The 20,582-nt window shown below is 35.5% G+C and overlaps 1 non-coding gene and 1 pseudogene across 1 annotated transcript; both read left to right on the top strand.

Annotated features, from left to right (window-relative positions):
• Window positions 1-16,684: 16,684 nt before the first annotated feature.
• On the top strand, window positions 16,685-16,791 carry LOC123463741. The gene has a single exon (XR_006639128.1). It is a non-coding gene; the product is annotated as a U6 spliceosomal RNA (small nuclear RNA).
• LOC101613398 lies at window positions 16,792-19,046 on the top strand (annotated as a pseudogene).
• Window positions 19,047-20,582: the final 1,536 nt, after the last annotated feature.

Genomic DNA, 20,582 nt, shown 5'->3' with positions numbered 1-20,582 from the left:
GAAAAGACAATGACATCAAAATAAAAGACAGACTGATTGAGATGGGGAGGGAATATGATGGAGAATGGAATTTCAAAGGGGAAAGTGGGGGTGGGGGGAGGAAGGGTATTACCATGGGATACTTGTTATAATCATCAAAATTTTAATAAAAATTGAGAAAAAAAAAAGAAAATCAGAAAACTAAGAGCTCTCCCGCAAAGATGGCTTGTCCCACAGTGGAAGGCTCCAATGAAATAATAATAGATAAATCAACAAAAATTGAATCCCAAAATGAAAACACAACTCATGTGACACTGATCAAAAGAATTGCTGAACTGGAAGCAAGCCTTCCAAAAACTGATTGACTCAAAGTTTTCTAATCAATTGAGTCAGTATACTTTATAGCATGAATCTTGTGAGAAGATACAATGTATATCTACTTTTCCCTTCCTGTTTCACATGTGTAAGATTTAGGACATTGGTGTTTTGGGAGTTATTCTGACTGGTAGAATGTAAATGACAAAGTAATTCATTCCTGAGAGACTCAGAACAAGCTAAGGCCTATTGAAACTCTCAAGTGATTATAACAAAGAAAAAGTTGTGGTACATGTAAGTTACCCCATTCTTTTGTCTACTTTAAATCCTAGGATTGTCTCATCTGTTTTATATTGAATCTCCTATGATAATTGTAAGATTTCTTAAGATGTGATTCTACCTACTATGATGGAAAATTGAAGTAGATAAAAAAAAAAAAAGATGTACAGTAAATGGAAAAGGAAAAAGGTAAAAAAAAGTAGATAATCAAAGGATGCTTTTTCTTCTTCCTGTGTCTTACCTGCCTCTGCTACCCTTATCCTGCCTTCACCCTGTTCTCCACTCTGTTTAGCTGAAGAGAAGCTAGAAGAACAGCATTGCAAGCAGCCTGGTTTTTGACTGTAACAAAGTAGAGGAAAGCTTAGATGTAATAAGGAGGAAATAGAAGGAAAAAAAGAAAGAAAGAAAGAAAGAAAGAAAGAAAGAAAGAAAGAAAGAAAGAAAGAGAGAAGGAAAGACAGACTCAATTTCTGAAAGGACTCATAGCAGTTGAATGTGTCCCTGAGTAAAGAATGCCAGGATGCATGAGTTTGTAGACACCAATGGACTGAGCTCTAAAGGATTGTAAGCATGGATTCTTCTCACTTTGTAGTAGATAGCTTTTAATAATACATTAAATAAATAAAGCACTGATAATACAAAAAAAGACAAATTGTATACAAGTTCTAAATTTTTCTTATTTGCTACCTAAAAAAAAAAATTATTTATTTATTTATTTTTTCCAAAGGAAAACGGTTTTTGTCTCTTTCCCTGTTGGAAGCCTCCTTATATAGTTTTCTGTTGTCTGTGCCATATGTGTTAATATAAGCCCAGTTAGAATTTGCATTTTAGAGGATTCCCCATTAAAACACCATTGACATTTGTTATTATAATCCAGTTATCCAGAATTTCCCCTTAATATTTATTATGCAGCCAGATTTGACATTGGGAGACTAGTGACTGATGAGCTACCAAAAGGTCTTGTGGCATGGTCCCTAGTCCATGCCTTTAGAACTTGTTTTTAATTTGACCCTTTGTGGATAGAGAGGTTGGTTGATTTTGAAGTCACATTGGAAGACGATTGAAGCAGAACTGTGAAGTCCTTAGCTTCCTAAATCATAAATATTTATATAGGTAGCCACTTCTGTGGTCATTAGAAACAGGTTATTATGAACCTGCTGGTGAACACAATACAAAAAATTATTTTACAGATAAAAAAATTTGCATAAATGACATTGAGAAAAATCATCTTGTACAGCACTCAGCTTTTGACACTAGGGTTAACTTAATTAACTTAACTGAAGAAAACCTTAGAAGCCTCAAAAGAGATATAATGAGTTGAAAGTGAGTGAACTAATGGAAGATCTCAATAACAAGTTGATTAAGCTTAATGAAGACTTGATCAAAAGCAAGAATTAATTCAACATAGTATCAAGAAAATCAGGGGAAGAGATTGAGTAAAGGAAAGGTGGAGGGAGGGCTAATCAAAATCTAGGAGGATACAAATAAATCACATGGAATCCTCTGGTTTCAGACAATGAAACACTCAGAAGCCATAGATCATTGTTAGAAAATTTTCAATGCCAGGGATGGGATACCTCCAGTGAGTTGTTGGCCAGGGAGGTCCCTGATTCCCTCAAAACATTGTAGGCCATTGCCGAGGCCCTTGGTTTCCCACCAGGAATAGACGGTAAGACCCTATTGCTAAAGACTCCACAACCTTGGGCTGCAAGGCCACTGAGAATTCCTGCTGGAACTGAGCTGATAACCCCTCCATGTAGACCAGCTGACAGAAAGCTGGAAGAAGCCATGATACATGTAGTTCAATAGAAGAATGAGATGCCACCAGTGAAGATACTCAACAGTGGACACTGCAAGCCTTATAATTGGCCAACCAACCCAAATGAGCCAACGGGTGCAATAGTAGCACATCTGTTATGGTGGAAATTGGACTGGAGGCCCGCTCCATGGTGCCAAACACATTCCTGCTACTGAAAATTTAAAACAGGGGTAGCCATGAGCCCTACGGGTGTAACACCTGCTGATGTCTGGAAAAATGTATATACTATGCTTATCAAAGTGCCCAGTAAGCACTTCTCTTAATATTTATACCCTTAGATTAACACTACTCTCACTTTGGATAGAGAATCTTTTCCTTTCAGATGGCAGTGACCTTGGGATGACTCAGAAGGTATCATAGTGCTGGAAAGAAGTGACTGGACTACTGAGTAACATCTTGATCACACCTTCCAAGGCTCAGGGTCTAATGAGGAAGAGGTGGCAGAAAGAATGTAAGAACCAAAGGAAGGGTAGGACTCCTTACAACGTGCTCCCTCCAGATATAAAATGGCCTGGATATCCATGACCAGCATAAGAGGAGGAAAAGACCATGACATCAAACTAAAAGACAGATTGATTGAGATGGGGAGGGGATATGATGGAGAGTGGAATTTCAAAGGGGAAAGGGGAGGAGGGTATTACCATGGGATGCTTTTTATAATCATCAAAAATGTTAATAAAAATTGAGAAAAAACAAGAAAAACAGACCTCAAACTGAAACTGTACCTCAAAAAAGAGATGGCCTCAATGAGAAATAACATAGCAGCAAACAAAAATCAAATAGAGCTCTTAAAAATCTCTCTAGAAGCCTCACTAGTAGAATCACTCATGCATAAGACAGAACCTCTGAGCTGGAAGGCAAGAGAGAACAAATTGAGCAGGAGGTCAACAATTGTACGAAGTTCAAAAAATTATACACACGGAATATGAGGGAACTATGGGAAACCCTAAAACAATGAAATATCTAAATGTCTGGATCATGAGTATACCAGGAGAGGAAATCCAGACAAGAGGAATAAAGAACACATTCAACAAAATTATTAAAGAAAAATTTCCAAATTTCTTAAAAGAGTGAGCCATTCAGGTATAAGAAGCTCAGAGAACACCAAACGGATAAGACCAAAGAAGAAACACTTCAAGAAACATCATAGTTAAAACTCTTAACAATGAAAACAAAAAGAGAGTGCAAAAAGCAGTAAGGGAGAAACAACACACTAGTTACAAAAGTAATTCCATAGAATTACTTTAGATTTCTCAACAGAAACCCTGAAAGCCAGAAAGGCCTGGAATGGAATATTTCAAAGTCTCAAAAACTGTGGCCTTACTCTACCCAGGGACAGTATCCATCATAATAGTTTTTAAAAGGAAAATTTTCATGAAAAAGCCAACTCTATGATTAAATGAACTCAAAGCCAAACCTGCGTAGTATACATAAGGGATTACTCCAAAACAAGAGCCAAACAAAAATTATTATTTTGTATTGAGAAATTATTTACTAGGTTTTAGAGGCAGTCATCCTCCTTTGCAACACTTCTAGTTAAAATTCTTTTCTGTGAATGCTAACACATGGCCACACCAAGTGGGCTAAGTTCATAGTCCCAGATATTCAGGAGAATAAGGCAAGGGGACCACAAATTCACATGCTAAGTAGGTTACAGATTGATAAGACTGCAGTGATAATCTATTTCAAATGAAACAAGTAAAAACAGGCTTGGAGATAAAAAGTATTATATAGTACTTACCTGACATGCACGTGGCTCTATGGTAAATCTCTACTTCAGAATAAAATGAAAAGCCAATGATAAAGAGTTTTAACTTGGACATACTGGGTATATGGATATGTCAGAAGGGATCCAAAAGTAAGCAGCTAATCTTGAAAAAGGATTCAATATTTAAGATATTTTTTTAAAAAGTATCAATTAAAGAAAAGACAACAGAAAACATATGGCATAATTTGAGCTTGTTTGGAAATTTTCAACAAAAAATAATTTAGTAGCCAATGCTCACTCAGTTTGAGGAATTTATTCAGTGCAAGGAAATAAGTAATACTAAAGAGAAGATAATAAACAAGATAACTGGCAAATAGGAAGACATTTTGCTGTCTCTAAACACACCAAGGACATAATTCAACATGCACATCTGAGAAACAGATATCTTCTGGGTGATTTATGTGTCTTAGAAATAAATTAGAAATGTACATATATTGTATTACAGTACTTTAAACTACTAATCTTAGCTTCATATAAACCCTAAAGTCTCAAACTATTTATCAAGTGGCAATACGCTGAGCACTGTATTATGTTCTCTTGGCAGTGTATTGAAATATTTGTAATTTTCCTGTTTTATAGTTCCCTGAAATCATTAGCACACTTTCATTTTAGATGCTGTGCTAACTTCAGCACTAGAGTCAATAGTTTGAGGAAATGAAAGTGAGGGGTAAGATTTATTTTAATAGTAGGGGAACTCAACTGGGAAAATGATCTGTCGGTATTTTTCTTGAACAAAACAGTCTATGTAATTAGGTTGGTAGAATAAAGGGAGCTAGAAAGGACAAGATAGAGATGTTCTTTGGGGAATAATTAGCCTTAAAATACAGTTGAAGCTATGCGTGCATAAAAAGTTGCATAGTCCAAATCTTGAGGGAAAAGAAGAAAGAACATGGATTAAGAATTACTGGAAAGGACATCTCTATAGAAGTGGAGGGCAAAGGACTTGACTAGGAAGTAACAGAATACTTTTTAATTGGAGATAAAACTTTAAACATTGTGTTTTGTTAAATTATATGTTTATATACTACTGATTCATCTGCACTTTACTGAAAATTATAAGACTCAACTACTCTCTGATGATCTTCTGTGGTAATAGAGCCCTTGAAGAAACTTTTCTCTTTTAATATAATATTATAAATATGGAACAACTATGAACATGAAAAAAAATCCAAGGAACATTTAAATTTATAACATAGTAAATCACACACAATTTTATTTTTAAATGCGCTTTAATGTCAAAAACATTGCTATAACTTACTATTCGCCTAATGACAGATCAGTTTATTTGCAATCTGAATACTATCCATTTTGTAGGAAGCTCTGGGCTTATTCTACCATCCTTGTGGTATAGTCCCAGGCAGCCTCCAACTAGAGCATTCTCTCTTATCAGATTTGGTGTTTAAATACTGAGCCATTTGTTACTTGATGCCTTAAGGTGATCTTGACATTAATGTAAATGTTTTCATACATACAAACATTACACACACACACACACATGAAACCAAGGGATTGGTAGTTGATCTAATGAACATTCCACAGCTGTAGAAATTCATTAATTACTTACAGTCTAGTTTTAACGACAGTTTGAATACCAGTACCAATAGACAAGACAACGTCACTTCCTGTGTAACATGAAAAGTACTATAGAACCATTTCTCTGTGAAATCAGTGAATATTATAAAAATGATAAATAATCAAATTTTCAGAAATAGTACCAAAAGATATGCAATAAATCTTTACATAGTAGTAATTTTACAAGTTTGGTAGAGCAATCTTTTATTTAAACAAATAAACATGCCTTTATACGTCTCAGTGATGACCAAAAACACTACACACAAATCAGATGGTATGCTACTGAGTCATCATGTCCAGGGAGCACAGATTAAATAAGTTGTTACCATATGGACTAAATTATATGAGCTTTTATTTTTGAATGTGTGTGAGTTCATGTGTGAATGTGAATGGACATATGCTACAACATAAGTGTGGAGTTAATAAACAAACTTGGGGCTGCCCACCCTGAGACTACACAGCGAATTCCAGGTCAGCCTGGGTAGAGTGAGATCCTACCTCAAAACAAACAAACAAACAACCTACCTCAGGATCATCTACTGTCTTACATCACACAGGAACTTATAAGCAATAAGTATGTGTGTGGGAGGGGGGGAAAGTACAGAAATAAAAGCCCTTCACAGGGTTTGCCCTTTTCATTGAGGTGCTTCAATCCATTTTACAGATCTTTCATATAAACACGTATTTTCCACTTTGACATTCCAAACAGGGTTTCTAGGAGATGGCAGGATTTTCAAAAAAAGACTGAAGATGGAATAAGTACACTGATAAAAGTTTTTCCCTGTTTGTTGAGTCAGGTAACCTGACAAAGATGAGGTTTATGCCCCACTGAGAGATGATCTGTTCATTTCTGTCGGAGTGAGAAGATTTTTGCATACTGCAAATAAAGCGTGAAAGACAGAGTGTTAAGTACAAACAGTGACTGAAAATTTGAAAGGAAACACTGTGTTGAATATGTTAATAAAGTGGCTGAAATTTTGCATACTGTATACATTGAGATTACATAGAAGGAAGCGGATGGCCATTATATTCCAGAAGTTTTTCATTGTTCCTTTTATAGTCTGTAAATATATTTGAGCACAGGTTTTGTGAACATATTTATTTCTGAGGAAAAATGTTTATCACATGATTTGTTGTGTACTTAATTTTAAAATGATTTGGTAGGAATATATTTTTCCTCTATTTTATTCTATGTTTCATGGTAATTAAGAGACTCAGAATATTTCTACTATAAATTACCTCAGATATATAATGGAAATTACTTTTCTAAGTTATGCATACAACTGACTCTGTTTTATTTTCTTCTATCAGATCAATGGGTCTGCTTTCAATAAAAAAATAAAATGAGATTTAGATAGAGTGGGTCATGAGAAATATATATCCTTATTTAATTATAATATGCATAAAGCTGTTTTAGATCCAAGGATTCAGTCTAAGATAAAACCCAGCAATTTTTTTTTCTCTTTTGAATATTGAAAATTACCTTCCTTTGTAATTTTTATCCTGGCAAATACCAAGAATATATGGGAGAAATAAATCTGATCTAATCTATACTAAATTAAGAAGTATTCTTTCTTTGAAAACTGTGGTAGGGGGAAGGTTCCTCAACTGAAATTATGTGTGGCTGTCATTGTTTTCACAAGTCCTCCACAATATTGACATCAACATTTTTGACATTGAAGAAGTAAGGCAAAATAAAATAAAATAAAATAAAATAAAATAAAATAAAATAAACCACAAATCATTGGGGCTGGTGAGATGACTTACCAGTTCAGGTATTGGCCTACAAAGTCTAATGACAGAGATTCAATTCCCCAGTACCTGCATAAGCCAAATGCACAAAATGGTGCACGTATTTGGAGTTTGTTTGAGGTGGTTAGAGTCCCTCGTACACCCATTCTCTCCCTCCCCCAGGTGTATCTCCCTGCTTGAAAATAAATAAAAGTCATTGAACTGCAGAAAGCTCTAGTTGGAAACTAGAAGTATAGGTAAAATAAGGTATTTAAAGGATTATAATCATATTGCATTATGTTGATATATGAAAATTGTTGATTAAGAATATTAAAATAAATACATCAGAGTGTGTCCTTTATAAATCTCATTGTTACTACTCTTAAGCTAAACTTTGGCCTACTTGGTTTATAAGCCAATAATGTGTTTTTGTGAAAAATATGAACATAATTTTCCATGTGTATCTGCTTAGTGTTTCTAATATTGATTTAAGATGGAAGTTAATAAAAATAGAAATGGATGTCTTTGTGCCTATATTTGCTTATGGTAAAAAGTAAACACAAGAGGCATATGGATCATCAGATATTGCACAAATTTGGTATTAAACTCAGCCATGGCTGTGTTCTATATTTCCTGAAGAGCTAGGGGTGCTATGTAGGATATGAATTCGTATTTCATGACAATAATAATAATTTTGTAATCTGAAAATAATAAGCATGATTTTTAAAACAGTAAATTTAACATGCTTACCATTTTACTTGAGTCTTAGGTTTGATACTTGATTAATAAATTGTGAAATAGGTAGCATTAAATCAATTTAGCCAAAACACCTTGTAAAAACAATGAGCAAATCATGATACAACCAGAAAGAAGACCAGCATGAGAACATGAGGAAATCAATGGCATTGGAATTACTTTGTTTGTATGAGGCAATCATTATTCTGTGGTTTCAATTATTATTTTACAATGCATTATTATAAATCCCCAATAAATCTGCCCCCAAATGAAATCCCAGCTCCTTAATATCAAAAAGTGAAAAGTAATCTCATATCTCTGATGTGAATTAGCTTCAGTTAATGATGCCATTAGATACTTTTCTCCCAGGTAATGATTTTATTTTATTCATTTTTGTTTTCAGATTGCTGTGACTGAGTCTTTTGTTTATTGATTGAATATGTTCACACATCTCTTGACAGGGTTTTATTGATGTTTACATTTGATGAGGCTCAGGCAAAATAATCAAAAATAGTTGGGTAACTTCAAACCACACACCAGTATTACTAGAACAGATTTTTTTTCATGGCTTCAATCCACAGTTTTTAGTAACATAGAAATATGCATCCTGTAGTGTCTTGGCATAGCATTCTAGTAAAATTGTTAAGGCTGGTTAAATATGTATATTCAGGGGCTAGAGAGTTGACATCCATGGTTAATAGTGCTTGCTTACAAAGCCAGGACACTGTTTCAATTCCTCAACACCCACATAAAACCATATGAACAAAGTGGTGCATGCATATAGAGTTTATTTGCAGTAGCAAGAGGTCCTGCCACACCCATTTCCTCCTTCTCTATCTAGTCTTCTTTCTCTCTTTCATTGCAAATTAATAAATGTAAAATATATATTCATATATTCAAAAAAATCTATCCAGCTTTATCCATGACTGCTAATGTTACTACTTGAAAAAAAAAAAAAAAGAGTTACAGACACAAACTTTTGCAATAATGTATGACTACCAATAGCCAGAAAATTTTGGTGAGTTATTTTACTGTATTATGTTTTATTTATTTTTGGCATGTGCACGTGTGTAAGTCAGTGAATGCACATATGTGAAGGTTCGTATGTTTGTGTACGGGGGGGGCGGGGTGTAAAATCCAGAAGTTGATGGTAGGTGTCTTTCTGAAATGACATTAATCTTAATGATTGATATAGGGATCCGGTCTCCACTTCCAGGGCCCTGTGATTGTAAGAAGGCTGCCAAACCTGACTAGCACTTATGGGGGTGCCACAGGTTGGAATTCGGATCCTAACCCTTGCATGGCAAAGGCTTCACTGATTGAACAACTTCCCTGCTCATTCTAAGAGAATCTTAAATGTTCAAACATGTAGTAATGTGAATATGGTACAACTTGCAAAAATCAAACTACTGACATTAATAATCCACAAAAAATGGTGAAGTAGTCCACACTCATTTCATTGCTTTGTTTATCCATTTTATTTCTTTGCTGAATAAACAGATGTCACAATTTGCAATTTATGTAGGATTTGGGGGTTCAAAAGGAGTCTTCCAAATTTACAAACCCCAGTTTTGGAGTCCTTATGCTAATCTTAAGAAAGAATTGGTAAACACAGACTCAAGAAGGACACATTATGAATTGTTTAGTCTATTTACAGAGAAATCATAAATTGTGGTATTATTTAAAGAAAATTGGGGATCTAGAAAAAAGCTAGAGCAAAGTCACAAGCACATGGAAGATAGGATCTCAGAGCTTTGTAATTTTGAAGAAATGCACACTTGCATGGAAGGCACAGCATAGTTTATGAGGTTTATTTAAGAAAAATAGAGGTCTAGAAAGAGGCTGGGGCAGAACCAGGAGTACATGGAAGATGAGATCTAGGAGTTTATGTATGAAGCTTAAGAAAAATGCACACTTGTTTGGATGGCACAGCATCCATCCTGAGGTTCATTGAAGAGAAACTGAGGTCTTGGAAAAGACTGGGGCAGTTACAAAACACTTGAAAGATAATATGACCCAGGAGCTTACACAGAGAGAATTGGGAGAAACAATCACTAGTTTGGAGAGCACAGAATCCACCCAGAGCATCCCCATGATTTTTTCTATTTTTTTCTATTACTAAAATTCAGTTTCAGAAACTTCTAAACTTTTTCTACCTTCCACTGGTATTTATCATGAAACCCTATTATAATGTGTTACTACTTTTTTATGATTTTGTGATTTTATTTCTAAAAACTTAGTTATAAGTTCTAGGATGTTAATGCTATAAGAAGCAACTCTGGTTAAGATGGCAGCATAGGAACCATGCCAAAGCAGCTTAGGTAAGGAAAAGAAAAAAAAAAAAACAGTAAAATACTCTCTTGTACTAAAAAGTGAAGGTATATAAGAAACTATCAGCCACAGCAGAGATGTAGGATGGATTCATAGCATCGAGAGACCACAGAAGCGGCTCCAGCAGTAGCACCAGGTCCCCTCTGCCATGGCTTCCAGGTTCTCAGCCTGAGCCACAGGAAAGTCCAGGTGAGGGGATTTTCCATACATGCTAGCCTCCTCACAAACTCAAGAAGTGTGAAGGGGAAGACAGGAGGAGTCAGCAGAGTAGCTAGTGAGGAAAAGGATCAAGGGGACCAGCGGGACAACATCAGCCCAAAATCCACGGCCTCCCCTCACCTGCCCCACCAGCAAAAGCCCAGCAAGCACCAGACACCCAGAGAAGGAAACTCACCTACACAGCACCTGGCACAAGCTGTCAGAGCAGTGATCCACTGACCAAGCCAGCCTACCTGAGCCCACAGTGCAGCAAATAGGACCAGGCATGCAGCATATCTGAGACCAAAGTCATCCCAAAAGGTATCTGGGCTTGTACCAGGTCAGTAGTACCCACCAAACAAAAAAAAAAAAAAAAAAAAAAAAAAAAAAAGCCTGCTACATAGGCTTGCAGGAGAAATGCTGCTTTCACCTTCCATGTCAGGGTATGTTAGGTGTTAAATCTGATGGATGGTCAGATTTGCCATTCTTAAATAAGCTATATTTTGGGCTTGTCATTTGTTGATCCCTGATTTATACTGCTTTTGTCTCCTCTTCTGTTGTTGGTTGAGGCAGGGTCTTACTAGGTCACAAGCTGACCTGAGAACCTTCTACAGACCAGAAATCTCAGCCTCCAGTTGACAGGATTAAGGGTGTGGGGCAACACACATCTTTAGGAATATTGACTTTGTTAGAGTAACTGTTTGTCTTAACACCTGTTTTTGCATAAATACTCTGTGATGGTTTTCATTGAATGTGTATAGTTTTCAGCTAAATTTTAGAATTTGCCTGTATTTTGTTCCACCCAGCCTACTAGAATGTTCACCTTGCAAGCAAACCCAACACCTAGGGTTACTTTTGTGGTTACTCTGAGAGTCTTTGAAGAGCCACATCAAGCACCTTAAGCTCCCATCCTAAAGATATGTAACATCTGATTGATTAATACATCTAATAACAGTGCAGATAATTAGAAAACCCAAGCATTAAACTGATCCAGAATGCAAAATTCTTTACATTGTAAAACAAGAAATGCAAAAAAATTAATACAACATAAATCCATCAAAAATATAAATCCAACAGAAATGACCTCCAGTGAGACTGATTTAGAGGTTATTCCTGAAAAAGATTTCAAAAGAATGACTATAAATATGCTCAAAGAAATTAAGGTGGAAATCAAAGGAATCAAAGAAGAGACAGGAAACAAATTTAATGTCATAAGGAGGTCAATATAAGAAATGAATAAAGAAATAGAAATGCAAAAATGGAAAAAGCAGTCAGAAATATTAGCAATGAAATATACAGTAAGTCAAACAAAAAAGCCTATAGACAATCTCACCAGTAGAATGGATGAAGGAGAAAAGATAATATTTAAACTAGATGACCAGGTGGCATATCTAATGCAGTCCAAAAAAGAGAGAGACAAGCTAATAGGAAGGCAACAATGGGAATTTCAAGACATTTGGGACACTATGAAAAGATCAAACATAAGAATTCAGGGTATAGTAGAAGAAGAAGAATTTCATTCCAAGGGCATAGTAGGAATTTTCAACAAAATTCTAGAAGAAAATTTTCCCCAAATTGGGAAAGAGATGCCAATACAGATACAGAAAGCCTTTAGAACACCAAACAGACAAAACCTGGAAATAACCTCTCTTCACCATATTATAATTAAACTACCAATCACACAAACCAAAGAAAATATATTGAAATCAGTTAGAGACAAAAAGCATGTCCTTTATAAAGTCAAGCTCATCAGGATAATAGCAGATTATTCAACACAAACTTTAAAAGCAGAAGAGCTTAGAATGATGTATTCCAAGTTCTAAAAGATAACAACTGTCAACCAAGAATGTTTACCCAGCAAAGATATCCACCAAATTGATGGAATAATAAAGATATTGCACACACACACACACACACACACACACAAACAAAGGCTGAAGGAACTTATGACAACTAAGCCAACTCTACAGAAAATGCGTCAAGTTATCCTCCACACTGCACAGAAGGGACAGCATACATATGAGGAAACAGGAAAAAATAAATCAAACTCAACAAACACTTAATTCAAGAGAGTAAAGAGATAATAGGAAGCACTACAAAACAATAAGAATGACACATACAAATACATACCTTCAATAATAACTCTTAATATCAATGGCGTCAAAGCCCCAACAAAAGACACAGGCTTGCAAATTGGATTAAAAGGCAGGATCCTTTGGTTTGTTGCCTCCAAGAAACTAATCTCCCCATAAAAGACAGACATTATCTTAGGGTGAAAGGATGGAAAATGGTATCCAAAGCAAATGGGCCTATGAATCAAGCAAGTGTTGCTATCCTAATATCTGACAGTATAAACTTCAAACCAACATTAGTGAAGAAAGATAAATAATGTCACTTTGTATTGATTAATGGAAAAATTCAACAGGAAGACATTACAATTATAAATATATATGCACTTAACATGACTGCTCCCAACTTCATCAAACAAATACTATTAGACTTAAGGTCACAGATATTACCAAGCACAAATCCCACTTTCATGTATTGACAGATTATCCTGACCAAAAAAAGAAAAGAAGAAAAACAAAAACAAAAACAGAGAGACATCTGGATTAAGCAATGTCAAAGAACAAGTGGACCTAAGAGATATTTAAAGAACATTCCATCCAAATGCTACAGAATACACTTTTTATCCCAGTGGCACATGGAACATTCTTTAAAAAAGACCATATATTCAGACACAAAGCAAATCTTAACAAATAAAAGAAAATTGAAAGAATTTATTGTACTCTATCAGATCATAATCATAATGGGATTAAATAACACATCAGCAACAAGAAAAAGCTACAGAGCATATAAAAAATCATAGAGGCTAAACAGTACACTACTTAATGACAATTAGGTCATTGAAGAAATCAAACAGGAAATCAAAAATTCATACAATCCAATGATAATAAGAATGCAACATACCAAAACTATTGGAACACAATGAAGGCAGTCCTAAGAAGAAAATTTATAGTTTTAAGTGCCCATACCAAGAAAGTAAAAGGTCACAAAGTAAACAACTTAGTGCTTCAACTTAAAATCTTGGAAAAAGAACAAGGCAAACTAAAAATCAATAGATGGGAAGAAATAATAAAGATTAAGGCAGAAATTAATAAAATAGAAACACTGCCCCCACAAAAAATAATAAATGAAACAAAGAGTTGTTTTTTTAGAAAGGGTAAACAAGATTGATAAGCCCTTAGCAAACCTGACCAAAAGAAAGAGAGAAGAGACACAATTGAATAAAATTAGAGGTGAAAAAGTCACAGTTACAACAGATAACAAAGAAATTCAGAAAATCATAAGGACATACTTTAAGAACATTGACTCTACTAAGTTTGAACATCTGAAAGAAATGAGTGATTTCCTAGATTTATATGACCTACCAAAATTAAATCAAGATGAGATAAACTATTTAAATAAACTTATAACAAGTTCAGAGATCTAGACATGTACAAAAAAACATCTCCCAGATGTAAAATGTCCAGGCCCAGATGGATTCGCTGGTGAATTTTATCAGACCTTCATGGATGAACTAACACTGATACTTCTCAAACTTTTCTATAAAATAAAAAAAGAAAGTAATACTAATGAACTCCTTCTATGAAGCCAGCATCACCTTATTACCAAAACCAGACAAAGATAGGACAATAAAAGAAATTTACAGATCAATCTCTCTTCACAAACATGTATGAAAAAATTATGAACAAAATATTGTCAAGCAGACAAGAATATGTAAAAAAGATCATTCACCCTAAGTAGGCATTATCCTAGAAATTCAGGCATGGTTCAACATATGCAAACCGGTAAATGTAATACACTATATAAATGGGCTGAAGGACAAAATCACATGATCCTCTCAATAGATGCAGAAAAAGCATTTGATAAAATTCAACATCCCTTCATGGTAAAAGTCCTATAGAAACTGGGAATTGAAGGAATATATCTCAACATAATTAAAGTCATTTATGACAAACCTACAGCCAAGGTAATACTAAATGGGGAAAAACTTGAAGCTTTTCCACTAAATTCAAGGACAAGAGAAGGATGTCCACTATCCCCACTTTTATTTAATATAGTAATGGCAGTCTGAGCTATAGCAATAAGCCAAGAGACACTCATAAAAGAGATACAAGTTGGAAAAGAAGAGATCAAATTATCTTTATTTGCAGATGTTATGATTCTATACATTAAGTACTCTAAAGACTACCAGCAAGCTGTTATATTTGATAAACACTTTCAGCAATGTAGCAGGGTACAAAAGAAAAAAAAAAGTACAGAAATAAGAAGATTTCTTACATACTAACAAGAACCATATGGAGGATGAAATCAGGGAATATCTCCCATTCACAATTTCCTCAAAAATAAATAAATACATAAAATACCTTGGAATAAACCTAACCAAGGAAGTGAAGGATCTCTACAGTGAAAATTTACAACACTTAAGTGAGAAATTGCAGAAGACACTAGGAAATGGAAAGACGTCCCATGTTCATGAATTAGAAGAATAAATATTTTGAACTGTCAATCTTAACAAAAGCAATCTATACATTTAACACAGTTCCCCTTGAAATTTTAATGGCACTCTTCATGGGAATAGGAAAAAATGTCCAGAAATTCATCTGGAAGTACAAAAAAAAAAAAAAAAAAAAAAAAACCTCAAATAGCCAAACAACTTTTGAGCAACAAAAATAATGCTGGTGTTATCAACATACCCAATTTTTAGCTATACAAAGCCATAGTAACAAATACAGCATTGTACTGGCCCAAAGACAGACATGTAGATCAATGGAACAGAAGACCTAGAGTTTAATTCAGGCAGCTATAGCCATCTGATTTTTGGCAAAAAAAAAAAAAAAAAAAAAAAAGCCAAAGAAAGAAAAAAAATCATTGGAGAAAAGACTGCATCTTCAATAAGTGGTGCTGGGAAAACTGGGTATACAAATGTTTAAGGATGAAAATTGATCCTTGTCTCTCTCCATGCAAAGTAATCAAGTCCAAGTTGATCAGAGACCTTAATATCAGACCAGAAACTTTGAAAGTGCTAGAGGAAAAAATAGGGGAAACCCTCCAACATATTGGCATGGGCAATGACTTTCTGTATATAACCCCAGTTGCTCAGGAAGTAAAATCCCTGGGATCTCATGAAATTACAAAGTTTTTTTTCTTTTTTTTCTTTTCTTCCAACAGCAAAGGTCACTGTGATTAGAGCTAAGAGACAACCTACAGAATGAGAGAAAATCTTTGCCAGATACACATCTGACAGAGTGGAGAATGAAGTTGTGGTACCTTTACATGGTGGACTTCTGCTCAATGGTAAAGAAGAATGAAATTGTAAAACTGACTTGACTTCATATGCTTGATTCAGAAAGTTTAAATGTTTTAATATTTTATATTACTTTTTACTTGCTTGCGTACTTGGGTGTCCAAATGTCTTCAAGCATGTGAGTGCAGGCACATGTGTAGACACATGTAGAGGGCAAAGAACAACGTTCTCACGAGTCCTCCCTGTCCTCCTCTGTTTTTTGTTTGTTTGTTTGCTTGTTTTGAGGTCGGGTCCCAGTCTGGCTCAGGCTGATCTGGAATTCACTATGTAGTCTCAGGGTGGCCTCGAACTCTCGGGGATCTTCCTACCTCTGCCTCCCGAGAGCTGGGATTAAAGGCGTGTGCCACGATGCCCGGCACCTGTCCTCCTCTTTTGAGGCAGGATTTCTCACTCTGGATTTTCACTCTCCTGTTCTTTGCTGTTCCAGGAAATTCTCTCTGTGTGTCCCATTCCAACATTTTTATCAGGGCTTAGAATTAACGAAGTCCATGGTGGCTTCCAATGAAAGAAACTTGCTTGCAAAATCTGCTTACATGGGTTCACTTCCCAAGATTCTCATGTAAGCCAGATCAAAAGGAATGGGTCTGTGCTCACTTCGGCAGCACATGCACTCAAACTGGGATGTTGCAGAGAAGATTAGCATGGCCCCTGTGCAAGGATGACATGCAAATTCGTGAAGCATACCATATTTTTATTTCTAGAATAGCCGAAAACTGTGTTGGGTACTGTGGAGCAGATATCAAGTCAGTGGGTGCCAAAGGTGCTTTATGTGCACAGGGTCCATGTTACCCACAGACCTACACCACTAGTGAGAAGCTACAGTTGGATCTCTCTTCAGTTAAGATCTCAGCTAAGGTTTTTGAAGTAGCTATGCAGATGATAGCTGCCTCCCAGAGAGCTGTGGCATCGCCTGGGCAGGCACTGTCTCCCATCCTGAAACCTCTTCTTCAAAGTACCATTCACTTGATCTTTGAAGCCTTGTTAAAGAAGGTACTTCCACATGCAGAAAATGGATCAAACAAAGCTTTAGACTCAGATGTTTCTTGTTCTCTTCTGGGAAGTGACGTGGCATTCAGTGATGTTGATGCACCATCAGTGTGTGAAAATGAACCTTCTCCAAAATCTTTGAACAAGACAAGAGAAAAATTTCTGCATCTGAATAGAAATGTCTGTTACCAACCTATGTCTTTTCAACCAAGAATATGTATAGTGGGAGAAACAGGATTTGGACAGACCTCTCACTTGGCACACCAGCTGACATCCATGCATTGAAAAAATTTACTGTGTATACATTGGACATTCCTGCTCTTTTTAGAGTCAGTGCTGAATCCTCTGAAGGAACATGTGCTCAGACGATTCGTGAAGCAAAGAGAACAGCCTTTAGTATAGTCTATGTTCCATATATCCACTTATAGTGGCAAACAGGTGGACCAACACTGAAAGCCACACTTATCAAATTATTACAGAACATTCCTTCATTTGCCCCAGTTTTACTACTTGCAACTTCAGACAAACCCTATTTTGCACTGTCAGAAGAGGTGCAAGAATTGTTTACCCATGATTATGGAGAGATTTTTAATGTCCGGGTTGTTTTGAAGATTTAATTTTTTGAAGATTTAATTCTAAAACAAGCTGACAAGCCTCCTGTATCAAAAAAGAAAGCAGTTTTGCAAGCTTTGGAGGTACTCCCAATTGCACCATCACCGGAGCTAAGGCCACTGACAGCAGAAGTAAAACAGCTAGAAGAACAAGAAGAAGACACGTTTCGTGAACTGTGGATCTTCCTTAGAACTGTCACACATACGCTTGCTGTTGATAAAAGATTCCTAGTCGTTACTACGCCTCTTGACCCTGATATAGCTCCTGATTATGCCACTGTAATAAAGCAACCAATGGACCTTTCGTATGTGATCAGTAAAATTGACTTACACAAGTATCTGACTGCGAAAGACTATTTGAGGGATATTGATCTAATCTGTACCAATGCTTTAGAATACAATCCAGATCCAGACCCCAGAGATCGCCTTATTAGACATGGAGCCTGTGCTTTAAGGTATACTGCTTATGCAATAATTAAAGAAGGATTTGATGAATATTTTGAGAAGCTGTGTGAAGAAATTCAAGAATCTAGAAAGAAAAGATGTAGCTCCCCCAAAGAAAAATCTGACTCTTGGTGGAGATTAAAAAAAATAAAATAATAAGTTAGATCAAGAGCAGAGTGAACAGCAAAAGGCATCCAGTGCTCCTGTGGTTTGCAGCACACCTGCTCATTGAAGTGAAAAATTCATAAAAAATCAAAATGGAACATAGGGTCCAAAGCAAAGAATTTCACAGGGAAAAGATGAGAGCCAGAATGCTCAGGAAGGGCAGACCAAGAGTGATGTGGAGGGGGTGCAGGCTGCAGGCCTAGACCATCACGCACCTGGAAACATGGGGCAGTCTCCAGTGGAGGACAGTGAGAAGCAGCCAAGTGCCTCTGAAAGCAAAATAGACTTGGGAAATAATTCATTCCATCATTGAGAATGAACTTGAAGAACTGGGGAAATCCATAGAAAGCACGGAACCAAAAAACAGAGCATTGCAGCGAAAACACGTCCAGCTCTCAAGCCATGGACATGCCTGGTGATAGGGAAGCACAAGGAATATGTATGCTGTGAATGACTTGAGCTAGACGCTCCCAGGTAGAGCGACAGCAGCTCGTCAATGTCAAGAAGGCTTTGGCAATTCTCTCTTAGCCCTTGCCATCACTGGCGGTGAACCGTGAGCTTTTAAATGCTCTTTTGAAGACTGTTGTTAACAAAAGTCAGAAATATAATATATTTCAACTGGAGAAATTTTATGCAGTAATCAGCCATTGTGTTTATTAGCATTGCAAGGGCTGTGATAAAATAGCACTTATTCAGAAAATGGAACATGAAGCAGATCACCTCAGCTGTGCCAGATCATGATATCATTGCATCAAGTGTTTATGTCCAGTTTCTGTTTAAATAACTTCTGACATGTATGCATCCCTGATACAAGAGGAAAAATTAAAACAGTAAGATACGAGTATTTAAATTTTCTGATATTTGTGTAAATGTGTAAGAAAACTGATAAATATTGCAAACTTCTTTCAACAAAGCACCTATAGTAATTGTAATAGCTGAAGTTTGGCCAGATCTTAATAAAGGTATTTTGATTTATAAAAAAAGGAATGGCCCAAGCATCTATTGCATGAAACAGAAGCAAGAAGCCCTAGCATGCACACATACATGCATGCACACATGTTCCAGCAAACATACATGCACATGAACACACATGTACACATAGAGAAAAATAAAACTTTAAAAACATAAAAGTTACTGTCAATTCACATGAAGTTCTTAATAGGTTTGGTGCTATTTTGAATACAGTATTGTACCTATTAGCCATCATTTTTCTACCCATGGTTCAGTAACCTGTGGCTGATTGTGGTCTGAAAGGATTAAATGAAAAATCTTAGAAATAGGCAGTTGAGTTCCTACTTCAGTACTGTTTTCTGTGTACAAGATGGAGTATAGTTACTTCACCTAACACACAGTCCTCACCTGTCCCAGAATTGTTATTAACTGTGTAGCAGCCCCATGCTGGTTATTAGAAGCCATTTGGGTTATCAGACATGGTGTACTATGTTGTGGACCTTCCGCACACAGGTACGACCTGTAGTCTCAGGAAACTATGTGAATTTTGAGATCTTATCTCTTGACGTTAGTGAGAAACATTCTAATTGTTTTTAGAATTCAACTTTTGATTATTTTTGTTATTACAGAGAAATAGGAATAACTGCTAAATTAAAGACATAATCAACAAACTGGTTTAATTTCCTATGACATTGAATCACTTTAACATAGTTTCCAAATAAGTCCTTCACATAATCTAAATGTTCAATTTTATGATATAGTCCATAAACATATATTTATGTAATGTCACTAGCAAATATGACTTGACTCTCTGAAAATTCATGTAAATGTCCTGTATTTCAAAGCAATTCAGTTTGAATGATATCTATCGTTTCAAAAAGTATTTTGACATTTTATAAGTCTTGCATTATTTTTAATATATTTATAATTCATAAATAATTGCAAATGAGATACACTGCTACTTAGTTTCATAGCCTTAAAATTTATCAAGGTAAAAATCCATGAAATTATACCAAGGAAAGAATTCAGTAATTGGATTTCAAATTAAACATGTCCTTGGAAAATAGGCTTATATGAATGGAGAAAAATAGATCAATTCATTTAAATATCTTGCTAGTTATTGAATGGAAAAATCAATGAAAATTACTCAAAATTAAAATATATTTTATATGTGCACTTTTTTTCTCCTACTAATTTCCTGCCTAGCAATACAAATTTTAATTAGCATGAATCATTATGCCCTAACATTTATTTCCACAGCTAATTGATATTCTGCTATTATAGTATCCTGATTTAAGTATGCTGATTACATAATATTCAATAAGA

Source organism: Jaculus jaculus, chromosome 9, assembly GCF_020740685.1.
Source record: "Jaculus jaculus isolate mJacJac1 chromosome 9, mJacJac1.mat.Y.cur, whole genome shotgun sequence".
Lineage (NCBI taxonomy): Eukaryota > Metazoa > Chordata > Mammalia > Rodentia > Dipodidae > Jaculus > Jaculus jaculus.
This window is presented reverse-complemented; position numbering and strand designations above follow the sequence as displayed.